At 46.1% G+C, this 21,008-nt stretch overlaps 2 protein-coding genes across 13 annotated transcripts in view; both read right to left on the minus strand.

Annotated features, from left to right (window-relative positions):
* Positions 1-21,008, minus strand: part of LOC310826186 (tigger transposable element-derived protein 1-like) — a 1,677,490-nt gene that overhangs the window by 179,760 nt on the left and 1,476,722 nt on the right. The window lies entirely within an intron of this gene.
* CALD1 (caldesmon 1) overlaps positions 1-21,008 on the minus strand; it is a 181,645-nt gene that overhangs the window by 101,084 nt on the left and 59,553 nt on the right. For all 12 annotated transcript variants that reach the window (XM_083700179.1, XM_083700174.1, XM_083700181.1 and 9 more), the window contains one exon: positions 4,678-4,783. The gene's annotated coding sequence lies outside the window, so the exon portion shown is untranslated. The remainder of the gene's footprint in view (positions 1-4,677; positions 4,784-21,008) is intronic.

Genomic DNA, 21,008 nt, shown 5'->3' on the forward strand with positions numbered 1-21,008 from the left:
TGTTGCGCCCAGTGCGGCCGGCCCCCCCTGCACCCCCCACGCTACGCCACTGGGCACCAGGCTGAGAGTCCAGGGCTGAGCGTTGGAGTCTGGGGAAGAGCTGCCGACAGCCGAGCGGAGCAGATCCCATCGGAGTGCCGCAGGTAGCTCTTCCCTAGACTCGACTGCTCAACCCCAAACTCACGCTGAGCCACCGCTCTGCTCCGCTCGGCTGTCAGTTCTTGCCCCAGCTGCATGGTGGCTGTTTCAGTTCGGAGCACAGTGTAACATTGTGGGTGCTGCACGACACATCCTGTTGCATGCGCCGAGCTCTGAGTTCCTTTGGTGGCTTTTCCGATGTCGCCGCACACTCCCAGCGCCACCCAACGTGGGGTGCCAGCGCAGAATGATGGGGAATGCAAGTGGCAGCAGAGGAAACATCTCCGGATGGCATCCACTGCATGTCAACAATGCCAACGGCAGCAACAAAACCCGACGACTAGGAGTGCGGGGATCACCTCCAGAGAACTCTCCTCCACTGCCGCTTGCATTCCCCACCGTTCTGTGCTGGCAGCCCACATTGGGTGGCTCTGGGAGCGTGCACCGACAGTGGAAAAGCCAGCAAAGGAACCTGCAGCCCGGCACACACAACAGGATGCATCGCGCTGCACCCACAATGTTACACGGCGCACCAGGCGCTGCGCATGAAGCCAAAACAGTTAGCTGCCATGCAGCTGAGGGGGAGGCAGCGGGTGGACAGCGCGGCGACTGTGCCACCCGACATTTTGTCCCTCCCAGCATGGAACCTGCACCCACTTTCGTACGCCCCTGTGCGTGGGGCACTGGCACCCCTGTTGGTTGGCACTGTGAGTCCCTGTGTCCCGCAACCATTCTAAAGGTAAACATCTATTTCCTAAAACAAAAGGTCAACAACTTTGGGGGTTCCCTCCCTAAAAAAAGGTTGACAATTCTGGGCAACCTAGGGGGCGCCGGGCAGATCTTTGTACCCCAGCACCTCATATGCTTAAGATGGCCCTGGCAGGCTTTCTGGCAATGTTGTCTACTATCTCAATATATTCTCATTCCACGAAGTTGTTCTTCATTTAGAATAAATGTTATTTTAAAGAAGATTAATAAATGCAGAGTTCCAAAAGCACACATACAACAGAATTCCTGCCACTAACTCTTCCTGCTCTGTGCTGAGAAAGAAGACGGGCAAACCCTGACCACTAGGGCATTCTGCTCTCCGCCTCTGAATTCCTGTGACCGGCAGGACCAACCAAGCTTGGAGTGTTTATGTCACATTTTTAAAATCCATTAAAAGTGTGGATTTGTGGTCAGTTTGCATGCTTTGGATGTTGTACACGGATCTTTTGTTTGTTGACATACGCAGCCCCACTCTCCACCCTGAACCATTTATGAAAACAAGATGTTGAGGCATTCTGGATTTCTTGGCAAAACTCATTTAAATAAGCATCTCACATAATTTCAGAAGCAGAGGTCAGGGGCAAAGGAGGCATGACCCCATGTGTCCTAACGCAGGTTGTCTCAATTTCCCACAATGTGGAAGGCTGGGGGTCAATTTAAGGTGCAGCACAAGGGAAGCAAAGAGGGGGCAATCAACCTTCCTCTGCAAATGATGTCCCCCCCCAAAAAAACCCCTCCACCCCCCAGCCATCTCCCACTGGGGGTTACTTCTAGGCTCAGTACCCCACTGGGATAAAAAGGAGCTGAAACGAAGTGGTTTCTGGGAAAGGGAGGAAACATGGGCAGTGGAAGTTTTCAGCACCCCTCCCAATTCAAGTCATTTATGAGGATGATGATTTATTATTTATACCCCACCCATCTGGCTGAGTTTCCCCAGCCACTCTGGGCAGTTCCCAACAAAATATTAAAAACACAATAAAACATCAAACATTAAAAACTTCCCTAAGCAGGGCTGCCTTCAGATGTCTTCTAAAAGTCAGATAGCTGCTTATTTCCTTCACATCTGAAGGGAGGGTGTTCCACAGGGTGGGCGCCACTACCGAGAAGGCCCTCTGCCTGGTTCCCTGTAACCTCACTTCTCACAATGAGGGAACCACCAAAAGACCCTCGGTGCTGGACCTCAGTGTCCGGGCTGAACGATGAGGGGTGGAGATGCTCCTTCAGGTATACTGGGCCGAGGCCATCGAGGGCTTTAAAGGTCAGCACCAACACTTTGAATTGTGCTCGGAAACATAGCCAATATAGGTCTTTCAGGACCGGAGTTATGTGGTTCTGACGGCCGCTCCCAGTCATCTGTCTAGCTGCCGCATTCTGGATTGCAGTTTCCGAGTCACCTTCAAAGGTAGCCCCACGTAGAGTGCATTGCAGTATCCAAGCGGGAGATAACCAGAGCATGCACTACTCAGGGGAGACAGTCCACGGGCAGGGAGGGTCTCAGTCTGTGTACCAGATGAAGCACTGGGAACACGATTTCCCAGGCTTCACCAAAGCAAGAAACACTTTTGAGTAGCGCTCATGCCTTAAAAATTAGGCCTCTGAAGCTGCTGAAGTCCTCTGTTCCACTGGACCCCCTTCTTCATCATAAGTGTAGTGGGGAAAGAAAGGGAAGCAAGGCAGCAAGGAAGACTGACTGTATGACTTCAGCCGGCATTGCTGGAGCTGGGGGGAAGCCCATTACAAGCCAGAGAAGCAACATAGCTCATAGGTAGAGCTTCTGCCTTGCAAACAGAAGATCCCAGGTTCAATCCCCAGTACCTCCAGGCCAGGATAGGAATTGTCTGCTACCTGAAACCCTAGAAAGTCACTGCCAGTCAGTGAAGGTAACACTGATCAAGATAGTCCAGTGGCTCCAACTCAGCTTCCTATGCTAGGCTCAAATGTCGGGGGGCGGGGGGTTGGGCTTGCCTGTTTCGGAGACACATAGGCCATTCTGAATGAGCGTCTCCACCCCCATTGTTCAGCCTGGACACTGAGATCCAGCGCCAAGCACCTTCTGGCGGTTCCCTCATTGCGAGAAGTGAGGTTACAGGGAACCAGACAGAGGGCCTTCTCGGTAGTGGCGCCCACCCTGTGGAACACCCTCCCTTCAGATGTGAAGGAAATAAGCAGCTATTCTATCTTTAAAAGACATCTGAAGGCAGCCCTGTTCAGGGAAGTTTTTAATATTTAATGCTGTACTGTTTTTAACATTTGATTGGGAGCCGCCCAGAGTGGCTGGGGAGACTCAGCCAGATGGGCGGGGTATAAATAATAAATTATTATTTCATTATTATTTCAGTGCCACCACAAAACACGAAGCACCATTTAAACTGATTGTGGATCTATACGCATGAGATGCTCATAAATGACCAGAATAATATATATATTTTTAATGCAGATAAGCGTCCCAATCACATGATACCAGCATGCAGGAAGTCGAACAATGGGTAAACAGTGAAGCACACAACCATCATTTGCAAACTGATAGTGGTGCTTATCTTCTATGATGGGGGTAATCAAAGATCATTGGATTTCAGCACCCAGCATTCCTGGCCATTGGCCATGCTGGCTGCTGCTGACTGGAGCTGGAGTCCCACGAAATCTAGAGGGCACCACATTGACCATCCCTGTCCTATGATCAAAACCTTAGATTCCAGAACCCACAATTCTGCACCTGACTACATTTAACACTCCTAAGGAAGGCTAAAATGTTTCGCCCAAGGCTCAGATATTTGAAAAAAAGCTTAGACCATCTTCAACGAAAGGTGCTATTTAAGCTATGTGCCTCTTTTGCCTGACAGCGGAGCAGCTGGTATCGTAACGTCACATTTCATTTGAATCATGCCTGTTTCAAGCGTCAGTCTTGCTTTGAATCAAACTTCTCAAGGTTAGCTTAATGGTGGATGATGCATGGCAGCTTTTCTCATCCCCAGAAAACAGCTTCAAAAGACCCAACAAGTGAATCTTTTATAATAATGAAGTGGGAATCTTAATAATGAGGTGAAAATCCTCTGTACTCTTTTTATTATAATGCTGACTTTTCCAATCTTAAGTTTTCACATTTCCACAACAGTTTGCAATTATTAAAAAGTCCTCATGAAATTCATCAGCATTTTACTGCAGATTTCCACTAATATATACAATTATAGACAATTTTACATGCTAGTTTCACTAATATATGTATATTTATGCATAGTATGTGCATTTTGGTACACGTTACTGGAGAACAGCACTGCAAAACTCAGAGAAGTGTGGATTTTGAAGACTGTTCCCAGTTGATCTATTGTTCCGGAAAGAGCAAATTAGGTAGGTTCACCTTTCAATGCAAATAGAATAAAAATTTCTCCTGATTTCTGGTCCAAAATATCTGGAGAGCACTGGGTTGATGAAAGCTGCATTTGGAGACCCTTTGTCATTCAAAGGCTGATTCTGCTAATAGAGCAAAGGTTTTGCACCTATGTCAAGAGCCCAATGTAATATATTAGAATTATTCTGATTCTACCTTTCAAAGCCACTGGGTTTGCATGATGGGGAGGGGAAAATGCAGGTTTTCTCAGCACAGAATTTGAATTTTTCTTCTCATTAAGCAGAGTACAAATACCCACGAAAGGTCAGTTTTCCTACAACGGTTTGTTGCTGCTGTGTTGTGTTTTTAAGTAAGAAAAGTGAGAATGTCTCAAAACAGCAGTGCAAAAGTAGCACAAATTTCAAAAGGTCATCCATCATACTCACATCGACTCAGCTGGGTAAGCACGTCAAAGCTGGTCAGTCACGTGTCAAAGACTGAAGGCTTGAGGTTAGATGACAGAGATGGCTCTGCAGCCTGTGTAGGCTATCGCTGTGGAAAGAAAAGGATTCAAGAGGTGAAGGATACAGTCCACACAGAGCATTTCTGTGTTATTGCACAACTCCCTTGAAGAGGGACGAAGGCAACATAACACTGTCATTTTACATTCAGGAACTTTTGCAGAACAGACTTAATCCGGCAGCTGCAATATAGATACAGGCTTCCCACACATAAGAGTGTGCAGGTGTGCAAGATTTCTCTTCACAGAAGAGAAGCCATAATAATAATAATAATAATAATAATAATAATAATAATAATAATAATATTTTATTATTTATACCCCACCCACTCTGGGCAGCTTTCAACACAATATTAAAATACAATAGTCCTTCAGATATTAAAAGCTTCCCTAAACAGGGCTGCCTTCAGATGTCTTCTGAATGTCAGGTAGTTGTTTATCTCTTTGACATCTGGTGGGAGGGCGTTTCACAGGGCGGACACCACTACCAAGAAGGCCCTCTGCCTGGTTCCCTGTAACTTCACTTCTCACAGTGAGGGAACCGCCAGAAGACCTCAGAGCTGGACTTCAGTGTCGGGGCAGAACAATGGGGATGGAGACGCTCCTTCAGGTATACTGGACTGAGGCCGTTTAGGGCTTTAAATAAGGGGGACTTTGGCTTATATACACCATTTAAATTGCACACAGTTTCTAGTACTCATGGACAAAGTGAAAACCACTACAAAAACCACCAAAGTCAGGTGAGAAACAGTAGCAAGAGAAGCACCCTTCTCTTTTCCTGTCACCCAAAACCCTCTTCCAAAATAGGGTGGCCATGTCTCTCTTGTTTACAAGGTGTAAGTGGCCACCCTGGTCCAAACCCAGATCTTCATTTCTGCTGATGTCAAATTAATGGGACCTCCAGTGACTAGACTGGCCACGATCCAGTTCCTGACAGAAAATCGGGGCTGTGAAGGAAGGCAAGACTTGTGACCCCTTAACCCAATCACCCCCACATGTCCTGCAAGCTCTGAGAACAGGAAGACGATATCTCAGAGGCCTTAAACTACCTGATATGGCAGCTAGCCTTTCTGGAAGAAAGTGCTCACCTTTACTGCCAAACCTCTCCACAATACCAACCTGAGCAGCTTCCCCATCCTTTTCATCTCCTCATCAGCTCCAACAGCCAAAGGAGCGCAGCTACTGCTTTGACAAGGATGTCGCTTATTCAAGTCATCTTACTTTTGTTAAAAGATTTTGCTATTTCCTCTCAGCCAGAAAGATTAGGAGCTGTTTATGGTCATGGGTAATTTGAAGAATAATTCAATTAACTGAATAATGGCTACTGACTTGGGATCTCACCACAGTTAAAACTGAGCAGCTTTTTTTGTGCACTTCTAATTTAAAAACATTGTGGAACTCGGTCTTAGGCTTGCACACTCCTCACATGCCTGCATAAAGTTTTTTGGTGTGATTCCAGCCCTATGTGCCTTTAACAAAAAGTGTGCAGCTTGCCACAGGGAGCAGTGGTCCTGTGGAGGCAGTTTCCAGTGGGCTCCACATGAACGGCATATTGTCCAAATCGAGTCTTAGTCAAAACAGCCCATGGATCTCTTTGCAAATCTTCACATCTAGGAATGACACAGGCCATTGGAGAGAGGCGTTTCTGCAACAGAATACCCCTGCCGGAGCAATCTGTTTACTGCTGTTAATAAAAATTACTTACTTCACTGCATTTCCCTAGACATTCCGTTTGCCGTCTAGCTTCAAAAAGCTCTGCTACCAAGAGCTCTAATGACAGCAGGATGTGGAGTTCATTGTGCCTTTCTGGAAAAGCTGAAGAAGTGCTTTTTCTGGGGTTTTAATATGCGCACAGAATTAGTGCCATAAGGAGACAGGAAATAGCTGTTGGGACAAGAGGCAAATAGAAACTGACTCATTCGAAGCATCGCTTGGCAGCCGCTCACACTACCCTAGCTGGCAGAGAACAAAATTACTTCAAAATGGAGAGGCAGAGCAGTCACTTAAAATGAAGATGAATCTCTTTTGCAAGACATTTTGCAAAATGGGGTTTTTTTGTTCTTATATTTGACCACAAAGGAGTGTGGAATTGGTTGGGTATTATATAGGAAGTGTTAGCAGTGTTAACATGGGCTGTGATATATCTCTGTGTTTACAAATCTTGGGATGGAAGGAAGCACTGTTTTCCATTTCACAATGTGTTGCACCACTGTTTCCAACAGGCTGCAGTTCGCCTTCTCCCCAAAGCTACATTATTCATTTCACTCGCTACTGTAGCAAAATTGCATAAATCACATAATTAATTACATAAATTGTGTGATTCACGTTGTCATTACGTTATTCCATTCCATTCATTTCAATGTGAAGGAAACACAACACAAAAGCAGGGAGGATCACATAATCAATTTTCAGTATTTTCAGACCGAAAACAACAGCTGCAGAAAATACCAGTCATATTTGCTGAATTGATTTCCATTTTGGTCATGGAGAAAATAAGCAGACACCGGCAATTCCTGCTCCCGTTTCAGCTTTCCTTGGAATTCTCCAACACCCCTGAAACACACTCCTCTTGCTTTTGCTGGCACCCACCTATCTCAGAGTGCACCAAACCTTTGGAGAGTTACAACACCTGCTGTGGCTGTAGAGACCAATAGAAGAGAGACATGTTTCGTTACGGCTGGGGCAAATGAAGGCATCAGTTGTGCTGATGCAGGTATACTATGGCATTTATGCTTTCTGCCTTCCTCCCGGCAGTCATTCCTCCCCGGGTCACTGCTGTGGATACATGATCTGACTTGATTGCCTCCAGGTGCTGCAGCCGTCTGCAAGGGATTGCCACACGGCAGATTTAATGTTCCCAGCCTGGTTGAACAGGCCGCTCCTTGAATGGACGAACACACAGGATCAGTATGTGAAATCTCTGGGGAAGTTGCCCAGGCTCCAGCACCCCAGTGTAGCCCTCTTTGGTGCCAATTAGTTTCTTGAATCCCTCATACTGGTAGCCTTTACAGGTACCATTTTAACTTCCCAGTAGGCTCCATCCTCAGAGCAGCATCTCTCTGGGCCATTGTAATTTGAGTACAGTGGTACCTTGGTTCTCAAACTTAATCCATTCTGGGAGTCTGTTTGACTCCTGAAACTGTTCGAAAACCAAGGCACGGCTTCCGATTGGCTGCAGGAGCTTCCTGCACTCAAGCTTTGGATGTTCAGCTTCCAAAAAACGTTCGCAAACTGGAACATTTACTTCCAGGTTTGTGGCATTCAGGAGCCGATTTGTTCGGCAACTAAGCCGTTCGGGAACCAAGGTTTCAATGTAGTGGGGCTGGGTAGAGATATAGCCACAAATGCTGTGGTAATGCAAGCTAAAATCTTTGTGATACAGAAAAAATATAACCATAGGTAGCCTCAGGGTTACCTCCAAGTTTGAGGGCCCCTTCAGAGTGCCCCAGTGGCAGCCACTGCCCTGCAGTCCATGCCAGGCACTATAGAGCCACCATTTTATTTCCCCACAGTGCCCCATACTTAGCACTGCTCCAGGGCATTGAGGGAAACTAAACGAGCAGCTCAGACCTAGCCACCTAATGGGTCAGCTGGCAGCATTCATTGGTGAGCTCCGCTAAGGTCCTGGAGTCCCCAAGAGCTGCCTGGGGAAGCAACAGCTGATGCCAGCCTACATGACCCAAAACGTTTCATATTGCATTACCCCTTAGTGAACAATTGGCCAGCTGTACTGCTAAATAAATGGGAGGCAATGTGAATATATATATATATATATATATATATATATATATATATATACACACACATACACACACACACACACACACACACACACACACATATACAGGCTCAGTGCAAATAATGACAGAAATCAGCAAGGGAAAACCAACCAATGAGCTGCTATGATGGAAGAATAGCAGCTGGGAAAACTGAGGTCAACTCAGCTCTGTTATTTTTTAATTAAAAATAAACACTGCATTTGCCATAAGGGGATTGGTTAGCATTCCATCTTGGAGGGAAGGGAAGGGAAGGGTGAGGTTTCTGTGTGTGTGTTTTTTGTTTCATATTATTCTTATCGAAAATTGTGCAGAGCACGCCCTGCACTCATAAAGCTAGGTGAGCATGCAATATAACATACAACAGACTCCTTTCATGCAGGGCACTTCAGAAACACCACTGCATGGGAGTCCGTTTCCCTCCTGTGGACCATACATAATACTTCCAATCAATGCTGCATTCCTCTAAACCCACAAATAGTTTACTTATGATGTGAATTTTCGCTTGTTGTTCCCTTTTGTCGGCCTTTGATTGATTATCTCAGGAAATAATAATCAGGAAATATATCAGGAAACAGACTCAAACTGAATGAGTGGCAAAAGGTTCTTTGATTCCATCCGCACTATACATTTAAATTAGTATCGCACCACTTTAAACAGCCGTGTCTTCACCCAAAGGGACCTGGGAACACTAGTTTGTTGAGGGTGCTGAGAGGGTGCTAGGAGGCCCCTTATTCTCCATCACAGAGCTACAGTTCCCAGCATTCCCTGGGAAGAGCCACTGATTGTTAAACTTCTTTAGGAATTATGGTCCAGGGATGGGAATAGGGGTCTCCTATCGAGCAACTCTCAGCCCCCTTTACAAACCACATTTCCCAGGATTCTTTGGGGGGAAAGACATGACCATTTAAAGTGATATGATACTGCTTTAAATGTGTAGCACGGATGGGGCCTTTGTCTCTCTGCCTTGTAGGGCAAAGGAGTGTGAGACGGGCACTGCAAAAACATAGCCAGATGCCTCAATATGACTGTGACAGATGCTTAAAACCAGCCAATTTCCCCCTCTTTGTCTGCAGGAAACACAAATAGTATTAGCTATTTATGGCATTCCATTATTTTTGCGCTTCTCATGGGAAACTTACTCGTTGCTGAGTGTTAGCTCTTAAACGTTCTCAAGACTGCACTCAAGTCTATGAACTACACAACCCGCTGCCATCCACCCGAATGTCTTTCCATTGTTTCTTGGGGAGAAAAATGCAAGGAAGGAAGAAGAAAGGAAGTGGGGGTGTGGACAGGGCGGGGGCAGAGCTAGACATCTCTTCTCTGCTTCCCAGGCAGTGGCATAGCGTGGGTTGTCAGCACCTGGGGCAAGGCAAGTAATTTGCACCCTCTAACCCGTGGATTTGCGCCCCCTAACCCTAACCCCCAGATGTTGCGCCCGGTGCGGCCGGCCCCCCCTGCACCCCCCACGCTACGCCACTGTTCCCAGGATATGCTCATATGCAAGTTCATAAGGGAAGGATGCCAAACACCTTTCAGTATCTGGGAGACAGCGTGGTATAGTGGTTAGAACACCCCTTGCCAGCTTGTGCTGGACTGTGCCCCATCTGCCCCAGTTAGCACAGTATTCAGTCTTGCCTGATCCTTTACAGGAGGAACAAAGAACCTGTGGCCTTTGAGGTGCTACTGGACTACAATTCCCAGCATCCCTGGCTATGGGGGCAGGGGCTGATGCAGCCCAGCAGTATCCAGGGGGCCACAGGTTCCCCGCTGCTATTCTTTTATGTTGTGGTTTTAAAAAGTAAACAAATAAATAAAACATTACTTTTTGGGGGGTGGAGTGGGCATTCCTAGAAACTCACAGGTGTGTTCTTGCTTTAAATGAAGGCACTAGGCAATGTAAAAGAATTAAAAAAATAAAAATCAACCGAATTTAAAATACAGTGGTACCTCAGGTTACAGAGGCTTCAGGTTACAGACTCTGCTAACCCAGAAATAGTACCTCAGGTTAAGAACTTTGCTTCAGGATGAGAACAGAAATCATGCGGTGGTGGCGTAGCAGAAGCAGCGGGAGGCCCCATTAGCTAAAGTGGTACCTCAGGTTAAGAACAGTTTCAGGTTAAGAACGGACCTCCAGAATGAATTAAGTTCTTAACCCAAGGTACCACTGTACTACTAAATAGGTTCGGATGGGGAACCACTGGCCCTTCAGAGGTCGTTGCGCCCATCATCCCTAACCACAGGTCATGCTGACTGGGGCTGATGGGAGTTGGAGTCCCACTAAGTTTCTCATCCCTAATTTAGATTCCCCACCCCCCTCAGTTTCACATTGACAGATATTACACCACCATTATCACTTCTTTGGCTGAGCTCAGCACACCCAAACATCTCTTGAAACCTGGCACTATGTTCCCAAACTCACAGAAATGGATTAGGAGCATAGGAAGATAGAAGGATACTGCCTTATACCAAGTCAAACCATTGAGCTATCTAACTCAGTACTGTCCACACTGACCGTCAGGCAGGTGGTCTCTCCCAGCCCTACCTAGAGGTGCCAGAGATAACACCTGGGACCTTCAGCCACGCTGCTGAGCTATGGCTCCTCCTCTTGGTATCTTTCTGCCCTTTCAAAGACCTATAGCAGGAAGTAGTTCGGGAGCTGGGATTCTAAGCTCCTGACCTATGCAGCGTCTATTTCTTGAATGCCAACACACACCACTGAATGAAGTCTCAAAGTAATTATCAGGAAAACAATGGCATTATTCTTCTCAAGGCAAGCCATCCTCTCTCTCTCTCTCTCTCTCTCTCTCTCTCTCTCTCATATTTCTCTCTGTCTCACGAGTGCTGTTCAGCAGAAGTTCTCCAGAATGATGATCGCTCTGGGATGCCTTCGCAGGAATTTGGAATGCCTGACTGAAAGTTTCCAAATAGTCCCCCTTTGACTTTTTCCCATCCACTTCAATAGTGCAGCGAAATGCTTCAAATTCTTCCTCTGAACTGCAGAAATGATGTCTGTATGTGACAATGTGTCACATCCACTCGCCTGGCAAGGGATACTGCGGAGATAAAAGGCTGCTTCTCCCCTTCTTTTCTCGCTTTTAATGGTGCCTCGGCGTCAACTGAATCTCCAGTTACACATTTATTTGGCTTGAAATTAATACCGGAGTTGAATCAAACACGTACGCTTTCTGTTCATTTACAAGAGCTAGAGCAATGAATGCTTGTTTATTACACTGCAGCAGAGCTGGCACCTGAGGCAGATCCCAAAACGACATATTCGCCCCTCTCCTTGTCAAGGAAGAAGGGGTGAGGGAAAATCTACAACAGGAATGGGGCGGGGGAGAGAGGGGCAGGGGAGAGAAAGATTGACATCAGAATCTGCTGCCCTGGTGGATCTGCCGCCTGAGGCAGTCGCCTCTTCTCGCCTCATGGGTGGACCAGCCCTGCACTGAAGGTTTCCTTTCCCTAAATCTGGGCCGGGGTGCAGGGTAGGCCTACTCTAGGCCTACTCTAGGCCATGGGTAGGCAAACTAAGCCCCAATCGCCTTCTAAATCCGGCCCGTGGACGGTCCGGGAATCAGAGTGTTTTTACATGAGTAGAATGTGTCCTTTTATTTAAAATGCATCTCTGGGTTATTTGTGGGGCATAGGAATTCATTCATCCCCCCCCAAAAAATATATATAGCTTGGCCCCCGACAAAGTCTCAGGGATAGTGGACCGGCCCCCTGCTGAAAAAGTTTGCTGACCCCTGCTCTAGGCCACAGACGGGAGAGCCCATGACCTTCCAGACGTTATTAGAATCCAACCTCCATAATCCCTGTCTGTCAACATCTGAAGGGCCATGGATTTCCTATGACTGTTCTAGGCTGAAAACAAAAACAACTTTGACCCCACTTCTATTTGAATGTTAATTTGGGAACAATAAACTGAGATTATATACTACTTCCACAAGCCCCCTTTGACCACAACATGCAAGTAGGGCAGCAGCAAGTATCTAGCACCAGGAACACTAGGAGTCAGTCCTGTATCACAGTAGGAGTTTTGCCGGAAGAGGGAGCTACTGATAATTGCTCTTGGGCACTACCCAGCCAGATGGGGGTACTACAGTTTAGTGATCTGGCACTTTTCAGGTGACCTAAGCCTCTAGCGGCATTGCATAAATCCACAGACCTTAGCCAACCTCTGCAGTCTGAACAACTTGTTTGTATATAGAAATCTAGTTGCATCATACAAGCTGCCTCCTGCTTAACCAACAGCACCTCCAGACTTGGAAGAGGAGGTGTTGGAAGTAGAAGAAGCAACAGGGTTGAGTTAGCAGGAAGAAGCTATGGCAGAGAGCAGTCCTAATTCAAAGGCTGGAAAGGAGGGGGGCCAGGAGACAGAGATGAGGCCAGCTGCTGAATAATCCAGGGAGTCTCCCCCTCCTGTTGCAACCATCTCTACGCACCACCAACCTCCGGTCTCCAAGAACACAAGGAGAAATGAAAAGAGCAGGGGAGAGATTGGTTGCACACAGGCACAGTCTCCAATTGCTGGGGGGGGGGGACCCTGGAGAGGAGGGGACTTAGGCAGCTGTAGGAAGGACCATCAGTCCTCACAACTGCCTCACTGGGGCAAGACCTACTGGGAAGAGTTGCTGGAACCACGAGGCCTGAGCTGTTTTTGTGTCTTTGTATGAAGAGTTGACTTCACTGACACCATGTTTTTTATATCTGACCTGCACCTGACTCCAGCTCCTGACAGCGAAGGGGGATAAAATGGAGAGGCAGCAAAGTGTTGCATGTCACCTTGAGATCCTTGGAGAAAAGGTGGGAGATATATATATAATGAATAAGTAAGCATCTGGAACGTCACAGGTTTCCCCACCCAACAGAGACACCAAATAGAGTCCCATCTGTTTTCACTACCTGCCGGATTGATTGTACAGATGCAAACACGGCTTCCCTCTTTCAAACGACTTTCAGGAATGCCCAAGCTGAACCAAAATGTCTTCTGCAATAGCAATTTCTTCAAATGACATTCCTGCCTGACATTGCAGGCCACTGATGGTAACAATTAAGGCAATTGCATATGAGAAAATATGGGTCTAATGTCACTGCAATTAACATATGGCAAATAGCACTGTGCTATTAGTCTATCATAAGGACTGTACATCTGATTCCTGTTTTCACTGGAACGAAGCTATTTTGGCTGGAGTGAGTCCAATATCTCTGCCTTTTTTGGCATAGAGAGCATTTGTTCCATTTTTGGATGAGCAAAACTAAAAAAACTTTCTACTGCCGTTAGGGAAGACTGAGATTCTTGCACATCTGACACAGGTCATAGCCATGAACCTTGAAAGGAGATTCATTCATCATTTTTACAGCAATACAACTTGAAACTACGAGCAAAAATAAATCAAGAGTTTGCATTTCTTTCATGGTGGTGCAGTTCCTGTGCAGGCAGCAGGGTACAGATATATTAATCAAAGAGGGACCAGAGGTTTTCTCACAGAAGAAAAGGAGTGAGTTTGCAGGCTGGATTGGGTTTGAGGAGGCAGGGCATAGTTAATTTGCTATGTCTCAATACAGTGCAGGAAATTACCCAGTAAACCCGGGGTGAGCAATCTCCAACCCCTGAGGCCATTTCCCCCAAACCACACACATCTGTCAATCAGCTGACATCAGTGGGTGATGTGAGTGGGGCAGGGAATGTGCTGGCGACGTAGGCCACTGCTACCAACAGCATTGAACCCTTTGCTCATCAGCTGTTGAGCAGAGGCTTCAACCCTGCTCCATTTGGTTGCAAGTGGCCAAAGCATAGTGTGGGGCTGTTTAAAGGCCCTTTTGCAAACAGATCCACACTGCTCTTCAAAGCTATAGTTTTCAGAGCTTCAAAGAGCAGCACAGAGTTGTTTGGAAAAGGGCTTTCAAACAGCTTCACTCTGTGCTTTGACGTTCCAACCACTGGGGCTTCAAACCACAGCTTCAAGTGATGACATCAGGTGATTGACACCTCTGGTGTCAAATTTGGTCTCCTAGAAGTGAGGAAATAAGGATCTGGCCCACTGACCAGAAAAGGTTCCCTACCCCTTCTGTAAACAGCTGCTCCTGGAACTCTCTACTTCTCCAGGAAATGGGGAGTATGGATCAAGTGTCTGTGTTTTCACAAAATCAGAGAATTGTAGAGTTGGAAGGGACCACGAGGGTCATCTAGTCCAACCCCCTGCAATGCAGGAATCTTGTGCCCAAGGTGAGGCTTGAACTTACAACTCTCAGATTAAGAATCCCATGTTCATCGCCCCCAGTCAGCTGCAAACAGAGCAGGTGAAACCTCTATGCAGTCTGCTCTCCTCAGCAATCTGCAGTCCCTTCCTCTCTCCAGCCATTGCCATATAAATATGCCCTGAGAAGGCAAAACCATGAACAACTCTCATTGGAAATTTATTCCTCTGTTGCAATCAGCCTTGAAGGCCTCTGAATCGCTAGCCCTTTTTTTGCATGGGGGGGGGGGATGACAAAAACCCCTTAACAAAATGGAATGTCAAGTAAGTAAAGCACCAGCTGAGCCAAGAGACCTTGAAGCAGCTTAGTCAATTCCCAACAACATCTCTCGATACGCCAAGAATAGCAAACGCATTCCAAGGACAAATGGGGAAGATGCAAAACAACAGATATGGCCTGCCTCTCACTGTAGCCCCTGATCCAAGCGAGGAAGCTAGCAACACAGGGCTAGAGAGAGACTGTAGGATATATGGGAGAGGCCAACATATTCTGAGCGGACCCTGCACAGACTTCTCTAAGCTAGGGTTGGGCAGACCCAGCAAGATTCACCAACCAGAGCAGGTGCCAAACGCCATCAGCACAGACACGTGCTTAGAATTCGGGAACCAAGTGCTGCTCATAGTTCTTTCTTCCTACGAAGAACCACTGCTGCTTGTCTCTTAAGCTTTTGTCATCAGAACAGAGGAGGGGCAAGGAAAAACCATGACAGTACTTCTTGCTGCTTTTGCTAAACAACCAAGCATCAGGAAGGAACCCATGCTGGGCCAAGGTCAGAGGTTGGAAACATTAGGCACCCCCAAAAACCTGTGGACCCCACTGCTGCTTTCTGTGGGCTCCTGGTTCTGCTGCTTGATAAGGTGGCCATTTATGTGTCACCCCAAAAGTGGGAATACGCCACCAAAAAAAGAGAGAGCAGCGATTTGCATCAAATGTGCATTATGCTAATGTTTACATACACAGATTTAGAAATAACCACTGCAATTTAATTACATATTTGGAAATAATTACATTATTAAATAGAAGCATGATACCTTTCACTGTATGGGAAAATAAATGCTATGATCAGGAGAGTGGTGTGCCTGCCCAGTTTGCTGCCCAGGTGATACTAACTGATGGTTGATGAAGTTGCTGATGGGCAACTTCATGGTCCTTCCTGCTCTCCTCTTTAAAAGTTCTTTAGCTTTAAACTGGATTCGGACTAGACAGTCCTTCAACAGGGCCAGTTCAAGACTGTTCAGTCCCTGGGCCAAAAAGCAAGATGGCGCTTCCCACCCCAATCCATTACAGAAGCCAACTGGACTGGAAGTTGAGTCTCACTTCAACACTGGTGATGGGACGGTAATCCTAAAGGCAGAAGGCTAGCATAGAGGGAGCAGACTGCATGGCACATAGATCTCTGTCCTCTAAAACCTGGCTGCCACCCCTTGTCCCAAAGCTCCTGCCATCTAAGGCAGCTGCCTCACTCCAGCAAATGATAGGGGCAGTCCTGTCCTTCAAATAGAGGGCAATTTCAAGCAGACAATGGCCCTTTGTAAAGTAGGACATGTGAAAACAATGTGCAAAAACGTGTATGTTAGGAGTAAACCACACACAAAAATAAGCACCAATTTTCAAGATGATATTTGGGGGGGGGGGGGAGTTTGCAAGCTGATACAGAAATGGGGAAAGCAGAACTCACGATTGGAATCAAACAAGTTCATCCCTACTTGGGGGTGAGACCGATGGCCTCAACATCCACTTTATGCTTCCATATGTTCTTTTGAACACATGAAGAAGGCCCAGCATATAAACCCCCAGCATATCCTCATCTTTGATGGCATTGGGATTGCCAGGGTTTCTAGTGGTCTAGCCCTCCCTCCATTAACATGAACGGGGGGGGGGGGGAGTGAACGAATGAGATTTATGCGTTAATCTCTGAGCTCTCATGCTAACCATAAAGCTCCCATACATTTTCCTCTTTTTGAAGTGCCCACTTTCAATGTTGCGTTAATCAAAAAAAATCCCTATAAATATTTTGTGTAAAATAAGTAAATAAATATTTGCATTGTAGGTAAAGTCTGCCATTTCAACAAGCTATTGGCTTGGGCTTTTCTGGTTCTCCTTGGACCACTGGACTGAAACTGAAAGAATGTTTTATGTTATGAGCCTATTAAGGTTTCAGTTTCAGAAGAGCACTTAGACTCAGTTCTCAAAATAAATACACAAGCAAAAACACGAATTAAAATCCATACATTATTTTGCAACAAACTCAAATTAATGAACGAGCCCAATGAATTAATTGCTTGTGACAGCCATTAGAAAATAATAAGACACAGACAACCCCTTTTTCTATCGCACTCTGTTTCACTATGGAAACTTCATAACATATTTCCATATAAATCACGCATGTCTCTTTTTTGCAAGTATTAAATTTTTTAAAATAAAAAAAAACTGCAATTAGTGGTAAACCTAAATTTTATCCTATGCTATAAATAACGCTGCTAGTTTGCCCCATGAATCTTGCTGTTCGTTCAAACCCATAAATTCCCCTTGAGAACTACCTGGCTTCTGCTACGGTCCATAAAAATGGGTTTCGATCGTTATGGGTTTTGTTGGTGCCCAAGTAAACAGCCAAAGGATTGCCTCATTGGGACATACCTTCAGAATGAATCAAGATTGCCCAGAACAGCCCACCACATATGGACATTTAGAAGTTTATATTTAGAAGCCAGAGTCCTGGCTGGACAATTTGCTCAGTACTTCACAATAAGTTGCTGGACTCTTCTAGTAATTCTGGGGAGAGGCCAAGACTTAGTGCAGGGGTTGCCAGTCTCTGGACCCATGGGCACTTATGGGTTTCCTTCTCCTTCTCCCTTTCCTGTACCACATTTCCACCCTCCCAACCTACCCCAGACAGAAAGAAAACATTTGCACTTGCGCACACAGACACACACACACACACACACACACAAACACTGGGTTCTGTCTCATGTTAGCCATGCTCAAAGCAGATTCATTGAAATCAATTGACATTACTAAATTAGCTCCATTAATCTCAATGGTTCTACTCTAGGTAGTGCCTATAGTTGGATTCAACACTTTGCTTTTCCGTGGGGGTCAAGGTTAGACTCAAATCCAGTAGAATTAAAATAGATTTGCATGATTTTTCCATGCAACCGCCACACTCGCCAAATCAAACTGTAACTTTAATTGGTGACTGCACTTAAAAAACCCCCAAAAAACATCACATTACTAGAGCTTGCCAGTACCATAAAACCATTGAGCCAAGGCATGAGATGACAACAAGACCAACAGAAGACCATCTGCAGACACAGAGATGACCTATGATTTCATGGTGGTTTTCAGGATATTCTTGTAAAAATTATGAGGCTCATCAGGGACCGTGCCTTGTATCCATGTCTTTATGCATGGCAATGTTAAAAAGTGCAGGATCCATGATTTTTAGAGTTCAGACAATGGAGACACACGTGATCTGTGATTTGAGGGGGAACGAATTAACAATTTCAATAGACTCTCTTTTCTTTGATCCAACTTGTGTGTGCCTGCTCTTTTTCTCTCTGGCACTCCATATTCTCTCTCAAACTCTCTAGAACTCTTTCCCTTCTGAAACCTCTAGCACCCTCACTTCCTTCCCTCACCCCACCTCTCCCTGATAACTTCTGTTTCCCTTCAGGCTCACTCCTCTTTCCCCTCCATCCTGTTGATCTCCCTGTGTTCCTCACCTTCTCAGGTGTACCAATCTGTACCTTGAAAATCACACCGAGCTGGAAGACTGCCAGTCTTCCAATTTCCTCCCTCAGTTCTATGCCATTTTGGAGTGCGGAAGAGGAAACCACCCTTTCCACCTTTCCAATGAAGGGAGCTGTGTGCAGGGATGTAGAGGCTCTGCAGATACGAGGGGAGGTTCTCAAGGACACCATTGTGCTGGTGGGTGACCCCAGACTTAGTTGTTAGATGCACCCTTTTCATGAAGGCTCCTAGGTTCAACCCCGGTGTCTCCACATAAAAAGGACTGAGTAGGAGGGGAAGGGGGAAACAATCCCTGCCTGAGATCCTGGAAAGCTTCTGCCTACCAGAGTAGATAATACTAGGTTTGGTGGACAATACTTTGGTAGGAGTAGCTTCCATGGTGCCTTGTAGATGCTGTTGGGCTACCACTTGCACCCTTCCCAACATTTGGCCATACTGCTTGGGGCTGATGTTGGACTACAACTCCTATCAGCTCCATCCCCCATGGCTGATGGGCAGTGCTGATGGGAATTGTAGTCCATTGTTGTCTGGAGGGCACCACATTGGCTACTTCTGGCCTAGGGCAACTTCCTACATTCCTGTGAGCACTGCATTCCTGGAGTAAATATAAAGCAAACTTTAAATTTATAAGTACAGTGGTACCTCGGATTAAGAACTAAATTGGTTCCGGAGGTCCATTCTTAACCTGAAACTGTTCTTAACCTGAAGCACCACTTTAGCTAATGCGGCCTCCCTCTGCCACCACGCTGCTGGAGTACGATTTCTGTTCTCATCCTGAAGCAAAGTTCTTAACCCGAGCTACTATTTCTGGGTTAGCGGACTCTGTAACCTGAAGCTTCTGTAACCTGAAGAGTATGTAACCCAAGGTACCACTGTAAAATAATACACGTGGACTGAAACATGGCTATAGGGGGGAAAACAGACATAGCAGGATTCTCTGTGGTCACTAGCTTTGTTCTTGCACACATAGAGACGAGACGTGCTCCACATGTTTCTACTTGGTTGGTTCGTTCTGGATTGCCCTTGGGGTTTTGGACACGACTTTTCTTTCCTAGGGTTTTGAATTTTCCTGAATAGTTAAATTTTTGTTGTTATGTAAACTCTAAAGAACCACAGGATATCTACACACGCTCTGTAAGCCTATGGTTTTTTTGCTTTCCAAGTTCCATCTGTAGGCAGGCGGAGCTTGGAATCCTGGAAGGGTGGCCAGGTCCTCAGAGAGTGCAGATATGCTTTCATTTGGGCAGTGGAGGAATGGAATGAATTCAGCACCCCCACTTCTACAAGCCACAAGCAAACCCTGGAAATTCCACATTCCACATGCCTCAGGAAATGAGGAGATATGCCTCCACAGGGTTCATTTATTGGGTGCTTCCAGACAGACACTTTTGGGGGGTGGGATTCAACTACATACCTGCAAATTCAGGCCGTGCAATTATAGCTGATGGGGAGGTTTTGCCCGGCAACCCCACTTTTTCCAATAAGGAAACAGATGAGTGTGATACACAGTATGAAACAACACATGCTCTTTGTGATGATTTTCAAGGTGGAGCTTTGTTTTTGATGTTTATATAGTTTTTGATGTTTATATAGTTTTTCTTTTCATTTTTGGATTTAAAATTGGGGCTCCTAGTAAAAAAAGGACCCATTCCTTGGGAGATGAAGAGACATCTTCTCACACCAACAATACTCCTCAATCATTAGGAACATATACAGTGGTACCTTGGGTTACATATGCTTCAGGTTACATACGCTTCAGGTTACAGACTCGGCTAACCCAGAAATAGTGCTTCAGGTTAAGAACTTTACTTCAGGATGAGAACAGAAATCGTGCTCCGGCGGTGCGGCAGCAGCAGGAGGCCCCATTAGCTAAAGTGGTGCTTCAGGTTAAGAACAGTTTCAGTTTAAGTATGGACCTCCGGAATGAATTAAGTACTTAACCCAAGGTACCACTGTATAGGTGGATTAATGAAGGGTAAGTAGACCACATGGTGATTTGCCTGCATGGTGCAAAGGTTGCAGGTGTCGCACATCATCTAGATAGCCTGGTAGGAGGAGGCAGTGGTTGTGGTGCGTCTTCACACAGTGCATAGTTGAATACCACATAGCCCATAGTTTTGGAACTCATTCCCACAAGACATAGTAATAGCCACCAATGTGGAAGGCTTTCAGCATGGAAGAAAAGGCTATCAATGACTAGTAGTCATGATGGCTGTGTGGGAATACTGGGAATCACAACTGCGTAGAGGACGGTTGCACTGATGTCTAGATGGGCCTTTGGTCTGATCTAGCAGGACTCTTCTTATGCTAGATTGTACCCAAGGGTAGTCAAGTCATTTTGGCAGCTGAGGCAGATGCCTCTTCCCCATCCCTTCTGAAAACTTTGCTTGTGGAAGACAGGCATTGTCTGCAACCTAAGCATTCCTCCCAGGTAGAGGGTCTTTCACATCATCTGCTACTAGCTCTT

The sequence above is a fragment of the Podarcis gaigeae genome (assembly GCF_964106915.1).
Source record: "Podarcis gaigeae genome assembly, chromosome: 10".
In the NCBI taxonomy this organism is placed as follows: Eukaryota; Metazoa; Chordata; class Lepidosauria; order Squamata; family Lacertidae; genus Podarcis; species Podarcis gaigeae.